The sequence below is a fragment of the Elgaria multicarinata genome, chromosome 12, assembly GCF_023053635.1.
Source record: "Elgaria multicarinata webbii isolate HBS135686 ecotype San Diego chromosome 12, rElgMul1.1.pri, whole genome shotgun sequence".
NCBI classification, from domain to species: Eukaryota; Metazoa; Chordata; class Lepidosauria; order Squamata; family Anguidae; genus Elgaria; species Elgaria multicarinata.
In genome coordinates this window covers 6,746,371-6,759,467 of record NC_086182.1, presented here as the reverse complement: position 1 = coordinate 6,759,467, position 13,097 = coordinate 6,746,371, and the positions used below count along the sequence as shown (strand labels likewise).

Sequence of the window (13,097 nt, the reverse complement as noted above, 5' to 3'; positions counted from 1 at the left end):
CCTGGGCAAAGAGGAAAGTCTTAACCTGGCGCCGGAAAGATAGCAGCGTTGGCGCCAGGCGAGCCTCGGCAGGGAGATCTTTCCCTTTCTGATCCTCGCATTGAAGCATCCCTCCTCGTAGGCTCCCAAGAAATCCTGGGATTTCGGTTCATCTCAGGGCTTAAACACGTCACCCTGGCACATAGCCCTGTTTCTGTGTGTCCCATGGCTAAGCGTAGGCAGGCCTTATCTCTATCTTTCAGAGCATGTGGGACAGGCTTAAATACCTTTACACAGAGCCTTGGAGGACCTCTGTAGCACTGTCTTCTCTGCTAAAAGCTATAGCCTGCCTGTACCCTGGACCGCTGCAACACAGGCAGTTGAGTCTTCCATGCCGCTGTGCTTAGAGAATGCATGGCCATTGCGGTCTTCCAAGTTGTCCTAGTCTTGCAGATCAAGCACCTGGGTACACCTTAGAGCAGGGGTGGGCAATTGCTGCCCCCCCCCTAGAGCTTTTTTGCAGCCCCTACTGGGGCCACCACGCCACCAGATTCCCAGTTTTTCTCCTAGGAATCCAGCCGGGCAGCCGCTTCTGCCAGGGGAGGCTGTGGCCTGCAATGAATTGGGTGGGTGCGTGCGCAATGCAGCCTCCCCAATCCACCAAAGTTGCCACCCTTGCATTGGGGAGACCTACGCAGCCCCTTCAGAAACTTTCAAGAGGTCGCGCCCTCAGACATTTGGTAACCATTGCTTCCTGCGGTGGCGTTCCCATCGCCATCTGGGTCCCATCGTCTCTCGGGGATGGAAGAGAAGAAGGGAGAGGGAGGAGGTGCGCACAGTGATTTTTGGTGTGTGGGTGTGGGTGTGGGTGTTCTTTCAAACGGGATGTGCCATGCGTAACCAAGTTCAGATCCTTCCTGGCTTTGATTTCCCAACTTTGATCACGATGCCAGAACCTTCATGGTGCTCTTTGCGTCTGTGGCTGATCAAGGCTGAGAGCCTCCCTGCCGAGGAAAGCGACGTGACAGAGAGGCCAGGCTCGCTCAAGATGGCCCATCGCTAAGGAAGTTTGCTCTTCGCATCCTTCTAGCCGCATGCACACGCTATCAGCATCTCCCACATATCGCTCTCCACAGGAGCAGAAACATGTGAATTCAGAGGACCCAGATCTAAAGGAAGCCAGATTCCAGCTGGACATCAGGAAAAACTTCCTGACTGTTAGAGCAGTACGACAATGGAACCCGTGACCTAGGGAGGTTGTGGGCTCTCCCACACTAGAGGCCTTCAAGAGGCAGCTGGACATCCATCTGTCAGGGATGCTTTAGGGTGGATTCCTGCAATGAGCAGGGGGTTGGACTCGATGGCCTTATAGGCCCCTTCCAGCTCTGCTGTTCTATGATAACACAGGGGCACAAGTGTGTTCCTGTAGCTAAAGTGAGTCACACAAAGAGTTTCTGCCATTCTGAGCCTCAACATTCTACTGCTTATAAAAATGGCAACTGTTTAGCCAATAATGTAAAACTTGGTCATTTATTTATTTATTACATTTGTACACTGCCCAATAGCCGAAGCTCTCTGGGTAGTTTACAAAGGTTAAAAACAGTGAATATTAAAAAGAAATATACAAAAATGTAAAAGCATCAAAAGCATAAAAACAACAATATCCATTTAGAACAACTATTCTAGGGTGAGTTAAAAACTCAGCATATGTTGTTAACTGCCTGGGAGAAGAGAAAAGCCTTGACCTGGCGCTGAAAAGATAACAATGTTGGCGCCAGGCATGTCTTGTTGGGGAGATCATTCCATAATTGGGGGCCACCACTGAAAAGGCCCTCTCCCTTGTTGCCATCCTCCAAGCTGCACTTGGAGTAGGCACTTGGAGGAGGACCTTAAATGTTGAGCGCAGTGTACGGGTAGGTTCATGTCGGGAGAGGTGTTCCGTCAGGTATTGTGGTCCCAAGCCATGTAGAGCTTTATAGGTCAAAACCAGCACCTTGAGTTGGGCTCGGAAATGTATAGGCAGCCAATGTGAGCGGGCCAGAATTGGTGTTATATGTTCAAACCTCCTTGTTCCAGTTATCTATCTGGCCGCTGCATTTTGCACAAGCTGCAGCTTCCGAACCATCTTCAAAGGCAACCCCATGTAGAGCGCATTGCAGTAATCTAATTTGGAGGTTACCAGTAATCATAGTAATCATTTAATATTATATTTACTCTGCTTTATTTGTCTGTTTTGTAATAACAATAGCCGGCATTTATATTGTGCTTTTAGAATGTTCAAAGTGCTTCGTGTGCGTTATCTCAGTAATCTTTGCAACAGCCCTGTAAGGTAGGTAACACGAGTATCTCCTACCTATCAGGGGCAAGTGATGGTAGAACATCGCCTTGCCTAAGGCTTCCTAGTGAGGTCATAGCAGAGGCAAAGCACTTCCTGCTTTACAGCTCAGGCTCTTCACCACTGCCATAAAACCTTCCATGCCTGCCTTGGGTCACTGAGTAGTTTCCCTAGAGGGCCTCTTGAAGAAGCCATTGGGGAGTTATGTGCCAGCACCTCACTTCCCCACTTTGTAGGGTGGACTGCCAAGAAGTCCCGTTGCCCCAGACTTCATTTTCCCCTCACCTCTTTTGCCCCCGCGTTGGCAGCCAAGGGGTCAAGCGGCAGTCCTCGGAAGGTCTGGATTTCACCCAAGTCCTCCTGTTGCTGACATCTACCATATACAACGCTTTACAGCAAAGGTGAGCAATGTGTGACATGCAGCCTCCCGTAGCATCCTATATCTTCCCATAGGTAGGCCTAGATAGGACGTTGGTCTCGTCCATATATGAGCACAGCTGGTGGAGCCAATTGACTCATCCCTGCCCTCCCCCATATATGATTCTATATCATGGGGTGGGGGCATGTCATTCTGAATAGGCTTAAAAGGTTTTGCCATTGACTTTAATTGGATATGAATTGAATCCACTGAAATGTTCCCTATGAGCCACAGAGATTGATTGATTGATTTATTTATTTATTTCATATTTATACTGCCCAACAGCCATCCCTGGGGGTTTTACAATTAAAACCATACTATACAAAAATCAAGATTTAAAACTATAAAAATGTAATAATGTCATATAAAACCAGAATAAGTTATAGACCAGGGAAAGCTTGTCTTAAAAGATGTTTTTCAAGAGGCATTTGAAGGATGTTAAGAATTTCCACCTCATGAGGGAAGGCCCCGCCGTCGAAGTTCTTTGTGACGACAGCCTGTTTGTCTTGGAGTGACCAGCAGGATTCTGACGATCGCAAATGTCGTCTGGCTGTATATAAAGGAAGGCGGTCTGCTAGGTCTGCTGATCCCAAGAGATGCCAAGCAGAAGATGGAGCAGCCTTGTTCTCTGTTGCTCCAGAAGGCAGGGCTACAACGAATGCCTGGACATGGCTAGGAAGCAGATTTAGACAGAGCATTAGGAGAAACTTCCTAAGAGACTCGCACTCCCCCAAGCCCAACAAGCAGCTTGTGGCACCCTTTTCCCTAAGCCTAATTTTTGTAGGGGGTGGGTGGAGGGGGCTAAATCTTCAGCTGCCATTTCCCCAGCTGCTATCCTTCCCAAAATAATAGAATCACAGAATAGCAGAGTTGGAAGGGTCCTACAAGGCCATCCAGTCCAACCCCCTGCTCAATGCAGGAATCTACCCTAAAGCATCCCTGACAGATGGTTGTCCAGCTGCCTCTTGAAGGCCCCCTTATATGTGCAGCAAGTAGGCTAAAGTGTGTGTTGGGTGGGGGAGGTCCCATTCACACAAACGGAATCTTTTTTCCTAATCCTAATTGCTGCACAGGGGATGGAGTCCAGTGTGGGAGAGCCGTGGGCTGGAGGTTTTCCGCTCCTGCTGACCATGATGGAGAGGAGGGAGGTAAGGAGACCTTTGCCTGTCTTTTGACTTGCAGGGGGACGAGTCAACAGCGCATTGCTCAGATCAAAAGCAACCCCCCCTTCCCCCCCCCCCGTTAAAAAATTAGTTGCCGTCTGGAACTGCCTTTTTTTCCTCCTCTGCTCCGGCAATTGAATGTAATTTTGAAATTGTCGACTTGGCTTATTCTAAAGCCCATCATTGCAGAAACACTTCTGGCTTTCTGTGCTTTTGCACCGGGAAAGGCGTGCAGGTGGGCGGCTTATTTTTTGTATATTTAGCTATATATATATATGTTTAGTGATTCATCCTGGCAACTAAGCTATTGTTTAAATATTCTCCACGGCTCCTTTTTAAGGAAGAAGAATAAGCAATCAGCAGGCACAATGGGGAGCGACGGGAAAGAGGCCGTGAGCAGAGAGGAGATCTGATGGGTTGCGTTCTCTCTCTCCCCCCCCCCCCGGTCCTCCTCCCCTCCCCTCCAGTGCTCCGTTGAAATGAAATTTCTGCTGATTTGTTAACATTCAAACCCGCAACGGGGTTACGCAGAGTTGGAAACACTTTGGAGGCAGGGAAGGAAGGAGCATCAACGGTGCAAGGAGGAGCGGTTTTTACAAGGACAAGTCTGTACAGGGTTTGCGGGAGAGGCTGACCCAGCCCATCCAGCCTGTGCAAGACGCGCCGTGTCAAGGCTGGGGCAGCCAAGCCAAGAACTGGATCCAGTGCTGGTATTTACCCAGCCTTGGTCATAAGGCTTGGTCAGCTACGCCCCTATCTAGACAGGGATAACCTGGCTTCAGTTGTCCATGCTCTGGTAACCTCCAAGTTAGATTACTGCAATGCGCTCTACGTAGGGCTGCCTTTGAAGACGGTTCGGAAGCTGCAGCTCGTGCAAAATGCAGCGGCCAGATTGATTTCGGGAACCAGAAGGTTTGACCATATAACACCTGCTCTGGTCCACTTGCACTGGCTGCCTGTATGTTTCCGAGCCCAATTCAAGGTGCTGGTTTTGACCTATAAAGCCTTACACGGCTTGGGACCACAATACCTGACAGAACGCCTCTCCCGACGTGAATATACCCGGTCACTACGTTCAACATCTAAGGTCCTCCTCCGGGTGCCTACTCCGAGAGAGGCTCGGAGTGTGGCAACGAGGGACAGGGCCTTTTTGGTGGTGGCCCCCAGACTATGGAACGATCTCCCTGATGAGGCTCACCTGGCACCAACGCTGCTATCTTTCCGGTGCCAGGTTAAGACTTTCCTCTTTGCCCAGGCATATGGCGGCACATCCTAATTACCCACATGTTTAGTTTTTTAACGGTTTTTAATGCTTTATGTGTGTATGTTCTGTGTTTTAGAGTTTTAAATTTTGTATACTTGTTTTTACCTCAATTTTAGAATTTCTGTAAACCGCCCAGAGAGCCCTGGCTATGGGAGCGGTATATAAGTGTAACAAATAAATAAATAAAATAAAATAAGAATGTCAGAAGAGCCCGTGCTGGATCAGACCGAGGCTCCCATCTAGCTCAGCGCTCTGTTCACACAGTGGCCAACCAGCTGTCGACCAGGGACCCAGAAGCAGGACACGGGTGCAACAGCACCCTCCCGCCCATGTTCCCCAGCAACTGAAGTTCATGGGCTTACTGCCTCTAATACTGGAGGTAGCGTATATCGATCAGGACTAGCAGCTACTGATAGCCTTTTCCTCCACGATTTTGTCCAGACACTTTTTAAAGCCATCCAAATGAGTGGCCATCACTACATCTCGTGGAAGTGAATTCCATATTTTAACTCTGCGCTGTGTGAAGAAGCCCCTCCTTTTCTTTGTCCTGAATCTCCCACCCATCAGCTTCATGGGAGGACCCCACTGGGTTCTAGTATTTTGAGAGTGAGAAATGTCTCCCTCTATCCACATTCTCCACACCATGCATGATTTTGTACATCTCTATCAAGTCTCCCTTTAGCCTCCTTTTTCCAAGCTAAACAATCCCAGCTGTTGTAACCTTCCCTCCTAGGGGAGATGCTCCAGCCCCCTGGATCATTTGACTGGCCCTTTTCTGCACTTTTTCCAGCTCTAAAATATTTATTTATTTATTTATTTATTATTTAGAATATTTATATACCACTCCCCATTGAAAATTTCGGAGCTTTGTACAAGATAAAATGAAAATAAAAACAGAATAAAGCAGTTAAAACAAAATTTAAAAGAAGCAAAAACAGAGATCCAAGGTTGCATAGTAAGGAAAGGCTTCCTGGAATAAAGATGTTTTCAGGAGGTGCTGAAAGGAGTACAAGGTTGGCGCCTGCCTGACCTCCAGAGGCAGGGAATTCCGCAGAAGGGGGACCACCACGCTGAAGGCTCTTCCCCTGGTGGATTCCAATCGGAGGATGGATCCATGTGGAACCACCAGGAGCAGGCCCTCGGATGACCTCAGTGACCGGGCAGGTTGGTAAGGGAGAAGGAATATCTTTTTTTTAGGTGTGGTGACCAATACTGTACACAGTATTCTCAGTGTGTTTGCACCATAGATTTGTATAGAGGCAGTCGGGTACTGGTCCCTGCAACCAGTGGCTGGAAACAGCTGGAGTCGGGGCCGGGAGCCTAAAAGCTGTAAATGGAAAGTCCTACTCTATTATTATTATTATTATTATTATTATTATTATTATTATTATTATTATTATTATATATAGCACCATCAGTGTACATGGTGCTGTACAGAGTAAAACAATAAAATAGCAAGACCCTGCCGCATAGGCTTACATTCTAATAGAATCATAATAAAACAATAAGAAGGGGAAGAGAATGCACCAAACAGGCACAGGGTAGAGTAAAACTAACAGTATAAAAGATCAAAATCAAGTTTTAAAAGCTTTAGAAAAAAGAAAAGTTTTTAGCTGAGCTTTAAAAACTGTGATTGAACTAGTAGTTTGCAAATGTTCTGGAAGAGCGTTCCAGGCGTAAGGGGCAGCAGAGGAAATGGTCAAAGCCGAGCAAGGGAAGTGGAGACCCTTGAGCAGGTAAGAAACATGGCATCAGAGGAGCGAAGAGCACGAGCGGGGCAATAGTGTGAGATGAGAGAGGAGAGATAGGACTAGGATGTGCAGCTGCTCTCCCTGGCACTGGCCAAGTGGCTTCATGTGGTACACACTGCTCCATGGGGACAATGTACAAAGCCAGGGATTTGGACGACACTGGAAGGAGTGGCAGGTCCTCGCAGCAGTGTCGGAGTCCCTTTCTCCATGCTGGGGGAGGCCCAGAACTCCGTGGCTCTCTTAGCACAGAAAAAGGCAAAATGGGCAGAGTGGGGCAATGACATCAGTACCTGTGGCCCCCACACCTACTGATGTCATCCTGCCCATGGAGGGGCTGGTTGGTGGCAATTCGCCTTTCCCCAATACAGTTCTGCATTCCTGCACCAGGTAAATGTGTAAATTCCATTAAAACAGCGAAAGCTCCAGGGGCAATATCTGCGTCAGTGAACAGTTCCCCAAACCATATGCAGAAACTGGAATTCAGTCTACAAAGAGTAGATGTTGCATATTTGAGGCCTTGTTTAGGCATCCTCCTGGCTGCTGGTGCTGAAGTTAAACCTGTGCAAGTTGCTGATAGCAACCAGGTCCAAAGGGGCCATGAAACTCACTCCATCCATCCATCTCCCACCCACACTACAGTGGCAGGAGATGGACCGAACAGCATAAACTTACTGTTGATCAGGCAAGAGCAGAAGCCCAGCCTCCCCAGATTGACCCCAAATGCCCCATATCATAGAATCATAGAATAGCAGAGTTGGAAGGGGCCTACAAGGCCATGGAGTCCAACCCCCTGCTCAATGCAGGAATCCACCCTAAAGCATCCCTGACAGATGGTTGTCCAGCTGCCTCTTGAATGCCTCCATTGTGGGTGAGCCCACAACCTCCCTAGGTCACTGGTTCCATTGTCATACTGCTCTAACAGTCAGGAAGTTTTTCCTGATGTCCAGCCGGAATCTGGCTTCCTTTAACTTGAGCCCGTTATTCCGTGTCCTGCACTCTGGGAGGATCGAGAAGAGATCCTGATCCCACCTCTGTGTAACAACCTTTCAAGTATTTGGATTGCCCATCTGGAAATGATGCTATTCATTCATAGGGAGGATGCAAAAATTGAGTTCAGCAGCTTATGGTACCAGCATTTGGACTGGCACAATCTCTGTGCAGCTTGATCTACTTTGTGGCTTTGCCTTATCCGCTTCTTGCAATACTAGTGACAAGCCCACATCCCCATGGGAGCTAGTAGTCCTGCTCCTTTCCCTCTGTTTTGCCCCTCAGTCCCCTCACCCCAGAGGTTCATGAAGAATGCAAATGTGGCTCATGCATACTGAATCCACCCCCTGAAATGTTCATGTGGTGCAGCCCTGCCCCACTGGCACCTCCGTTCCCTCTCCCCCCCCCCCATCTACTGTGGCAACAGCCTAGCCATGCCGCTGTCTTCATACCACACTGATGGCCGAGCAGGGCTGCCCATCATTCTGCTGGTGGAGGGGCTGTCCTGCCCGTTTGGGGATGAGGAAATGAATTGCTATTAAAGCTCGAGCTTTGAACTTTTCCGAACTTTCAAAGTTTTCTGCAGGTTTGCACCGCTCAAGCTTCCATTTAAAACCAAAATGCGCAAAATCAGTCTGGTAGATCTCGAGTAATAAGCCTTAACACTGCCGTGTTCTTATATAAGATTTGCCTTTTCCAGCTTCTTGCCCACTATGTATATAAATGCACAGCCTGCTCTAGCCATATAATATTGTTCCGCACTCCCACTCCCCAGCTCAGCGTGGCCATTACAAGGCCAATTGGAGCGGAGAGCTGTATTGACATGTGATGTACCAATTCAGCAGGTGTTTTGGGACGGCAGAAACAGGCACACGGCGCACCATATGCATTTTTATGGGCTGTTAAAAAATGTGGCTCGTCGGCATGGCTGGATTATGGGCTGAGCAAAGGGCAAAGGCTTGCCACCAAAACGTGCTTAATATCTGGATTCTCCTTAATCTCCAACTGTTCAAATCCTGCCTGCTTTTCCGTCTAAGCCAGCCTTTCTCAACCTGGGGCACTCCAGATGTGTTGGACTGCATCTCCCAGAATGCCCCAGCCAGTTGGCTGGGGCATTCTGGGAGTTGTAGTCCAACACATCTGGAGCACCCCAGGTTGAGAAAGGCTGGTCTAAGCAAAGCAAAGATGGGAATCTCACGATGGTAATGAGACATGGCTCGATGTGCTGAAAAGCATTATCGGACAGCAGTGTTTTGCCATTGGGGCCGGGGGGGGGAATTAGGGGGGAATTCTTCACCCCTCCCTCCATGATCAGCAACTGCATTGTTCCTAAAGAGGAGGCATTTTTCTAGAATCTCTATCTGACACCCACATGGCTCCCCCTTCTCTCGTGCCATTTTCATGGGAGACAAAGAAGTGGTCAAGGTCTTGTGGCCGTGGGTCACCGTCCCGTGAATCGATCCCATTCAGCAGAAACCCACATCCTCTCCTACAGAAGGTCAGGCTGGTCTGGGAACAGAGGCCGTCTTTCTGAGTGGCCTTTTCTCCTCTCTCGAGGGCTGGGATTGGCTTTGTTCCACTTGCTTGCTGCACCATTTCCTTTTTAGGCTCGAAAACCCAGGCAGGCAGAGACTGTGTAGCTTCGGCGGCAGGTTTCGGAGATGTTGTTTGAGAGGCCCTGGCAATGCACTTCAGGACAGGCGAGATCGCGTCTATGGGATGGGTTGTAGCTTTCCACCAGGCCCATATAGGGATTGAGTCATGTCCCCTGGGTTATAGTGCTATTTTTATGTATGCAAAGAAGCGAGAGCTCCCTCGTCTCCAGAGCAGTCCTGCTGGAGAGGGAGCCCATTTCCCATTCTGTTCTTAAGAACGTAAGAAGTGCCATCCTGATCAGACCCAGGGTCCATCTAGTCCAGCACTCTGTTCACAAAGTGGCCAACCAGCCGTTGACCAGGGACCAACAAAGCAGGACATGGTGTAACAGCACCCTCCCACCCATGTTCCTCAGCAACTGATACACACAGGCTTGCTGCCTCGAATACTGGAGATAGCACACAACCATCAGGGCTAGTAGCCATGGATAGCCTTCTCCTCCAGGAATTTATCCAACCCCCTTTTAAAGCCATCCAGATTGGTGGCCATCGCTACGTCTCGTGGTAGTGGATTCCACAATTTAACTATGTGCTGTGTGAAGAAGTCCTTCCTTTTATTTGTCCTGGATCTCCCACCAATCAGCTTTATGGGATGACCCTGGGTTCTAGTATTTTTCTAGTATTTCTCCCCTTGTCCGTCTCCATTGCAAAGAAAACGCATGGGAAAGTGATGGGTGTGGACCAGCATCTCTTGTAAGTCCACCCTTGTGTGCCTGGGTGGTGAACTGATTTACCCAGGATGTCGCAGATGATATAGCAACCCCCAATTTCCATAAGGCCACCCTTCCTAGAATAAGGGATGGGGTTCACCTGCTGCAGGTAGATTGGTGGAACCGAGAACAAGGGAGCGCTGCTTCTTGGTAAAGAGTAGATGAGTTGGCTCCCCAATTTCCGACGAGAGACCAAAGGAATGAAGACCTGATGGGCTCAGCCTCAGCTGTCCAGCTGGAGCAACAGCAGCCTCTCAAGCGGGACGTACCCGAGTCAAGGAAGACGAGGCGTTTCCGTTGGCTCAGCACTGGGATGGCCCCGGCCTGTCTTCCTCAGACAAGAAGTCGCAGAAGCCACACTGTTACTTGCATGCGACTGGGGTGGCCACTTACACATCACCCCAAGAGAGGAAGCGCACTGCCAAACAAAGAGGGCAACAGAGGATACAAATTTGCAAAAAATGGGCATGTGTTCATTTATAGGGCTTGTCTATATGGGTTGTTTACCCCGACCTAAATGTGCATATTCGCAACTCAGGACACATGACGCAGCTGTCCATTTGCCCTAGTGCCGGGCTTTTAACACAATCATGCGCGTATTTGCATTCGCGATTTACCGCGACTTTTAGATCACGTCCGAGTTTGCACCGCGTTATGGTTATGTGTCTTTGGGAGAGTTAAATCGCATTTTTTAAAAAATTTTATTTATTAAACTCCATTTAACAAAGCAGTTTTTAAAAAAGTTAAAAATATATATAAAAACTTACAAGTCAGACAGCGTTTCTAATAAATACACAAACACGATTTCTTTAGTTGCCGAACCGAGCTTGTTTCCTTCAATTTACTGTGGTCAGAGGAAGATTTGTTAAACGCATTTTGACATGTGGGCAGAGCTTTGAGGGTAGGGCAAAGTGATTGGGCGATTCCCCGGCTTCCCACCTACCTCTGGCTGCCTCGTTCCTTCCCATCGTTTTGATGTTTATTTATGATGGAGCTTTTAAAATGAAAACAAAGAGGGGTGAATGGGCAGCGAGAGACAGGCAACGTGTTCAGTCCCCCGCTCGCATCCTCCTCTGCTGCCTCGTTCCTTTGCCCACTCGCATTTCCTCTTCTATGAATCTGCAGAACTCCGCAGATAAGATTTAGAGCTTTGTTCGGCTCTACTCTAATAATAATAATAATAATAATAATAATAATAATAATAATAATTGTTACCCGCCTCTCCCTCTGGATCAAGGCGGGGTACAACACTAATAAAAACACCATAAAATACATACAACTAATTCAAACGTTTAAAACCAGCACATCATTAAACGCAGCACACCATTAAAAAAGGCATCTTAAAATTCAACTGGGTAGGCCTGCCGGAAGAGATTAGTCTTTATGGCTTTCTTAAATTCTGAAAGACTGTTAAGTTGATAAATCTCTCCCGGCAAGCCATTCCACAAACTGGGAGCGGCAGAAGAAAAGGTCCTCTGGGTAATAGTTGTCAGCCTTGTTTTTGTTGGCTGGAGTAGATTCTTCCCAGAGGACCTGAGTGTGTGGGGCGGATTGTACGGGAGAAGGCGATCCCGCAGGTAGCCTGGACCCAAACCATGTAGGGCTTTAAAGGTGATAACCAACACTTCATACTTCACCCGGAAACTAATTGGCAGCCAGTGAAGAGATTTTAAGATTGGTATAATGTGGTCACCCCTAGGTGTACCGGTGACCAACCTGGCCGCCATATTTTGAACTAGTTGAAGTTTCCGGACTAGGCACGAAGTTAGCCCTATGTAAATCGCATTGCAGAAGTCGAGCCTCGAAGTTCCCAGCGCGTGCACGACCATCTTTAGGCCTTCTGACTCTAGGAAGGGGTGCAGCTGGCATATCAGCTGAAGCTGATAGTAGGCACTCCTGGCCGTCGCATCTATCTGGGCTGTCATTTGGAGCAACGGATCTAGAAGTACCCCCAAGTTGCAATAATGCGCACGTGCATATTAATAACTACACTGTTAAAATAAATCAGGAAATAAATTGCTGTTGCTGCGTGAATCTCTTTACCTAGATTCGAATCAATGAAAATTCGAGTTTATATTTAATGAGGAGCAATCCAGTTGTCGTATAGACGGGGCCATAGTGAGAGATTGCTGTAATTTAAATAGAAATATGATCCATCTCACTATAGCAGGGAAGACAGTGAGCAGGGGCTCATCTACACCAAGCAGGATATTGCAGTATGAAAGCGTTATATAAAAGGCAGGAGCCAGGATATAGTGGTATGGAAGAGGTATACAGTATGTGTCAATGGGCTCCAGCAGTTGTCGGTGCACTTTAATACCGCTATAAAGCCGTAGTGCGGCTCCTGCCTTTTATATACCGCTTTCATACTGCAATATCCTGCTTGGTGTAGATTAGGCCCACGTGAGCTGCATGTACCTGCTGTTTAATCTGCTGCCCAGGTGCTAAATATCGATGGCCAACTTCAAGGCCGTACAGTATAGAAAAAAGGGTATGGTCCTTAACAAAACAGGCTAATATCAACAAGACAAGAGTTAAGGAAAATGGTTGTATTTACAAAATACTATCACCAATGCTTGACGGCTATAATGAACATTGATACACATTGAAAGTGCAGAAATAGCACATGAAAACTAATAAGAGCCGTATAGTATACAATTTATTTATTTATTTATTTATTTATTACATTTTTATACCGCCCAATAGCCGAAGCTCTCTGGGCGGTTCACAAAAATACAAGTGTGCACAAAATAGTTTAAAACAAAATACAACTACAAGGCCGACGTGCTCTTACTTCTTGGGGTCCTTTCTCTTTAAACTGGACGTGGCCTGGAC

General features: G+C 47.7%; 1 protein-coding gene across 1 annotated transcript in view; it reads left to right on the top strand.

Annotated features, from left to right (window-relative positions):
- Positions 1–13,097, top strand: part of FAM178B (family with sequence similarity 178 member B) — a 123,668-nt gene that overhangs the window by 33,128 nt on the left and 77,443 nt on the right. The window lies entirely within an intron of this gene.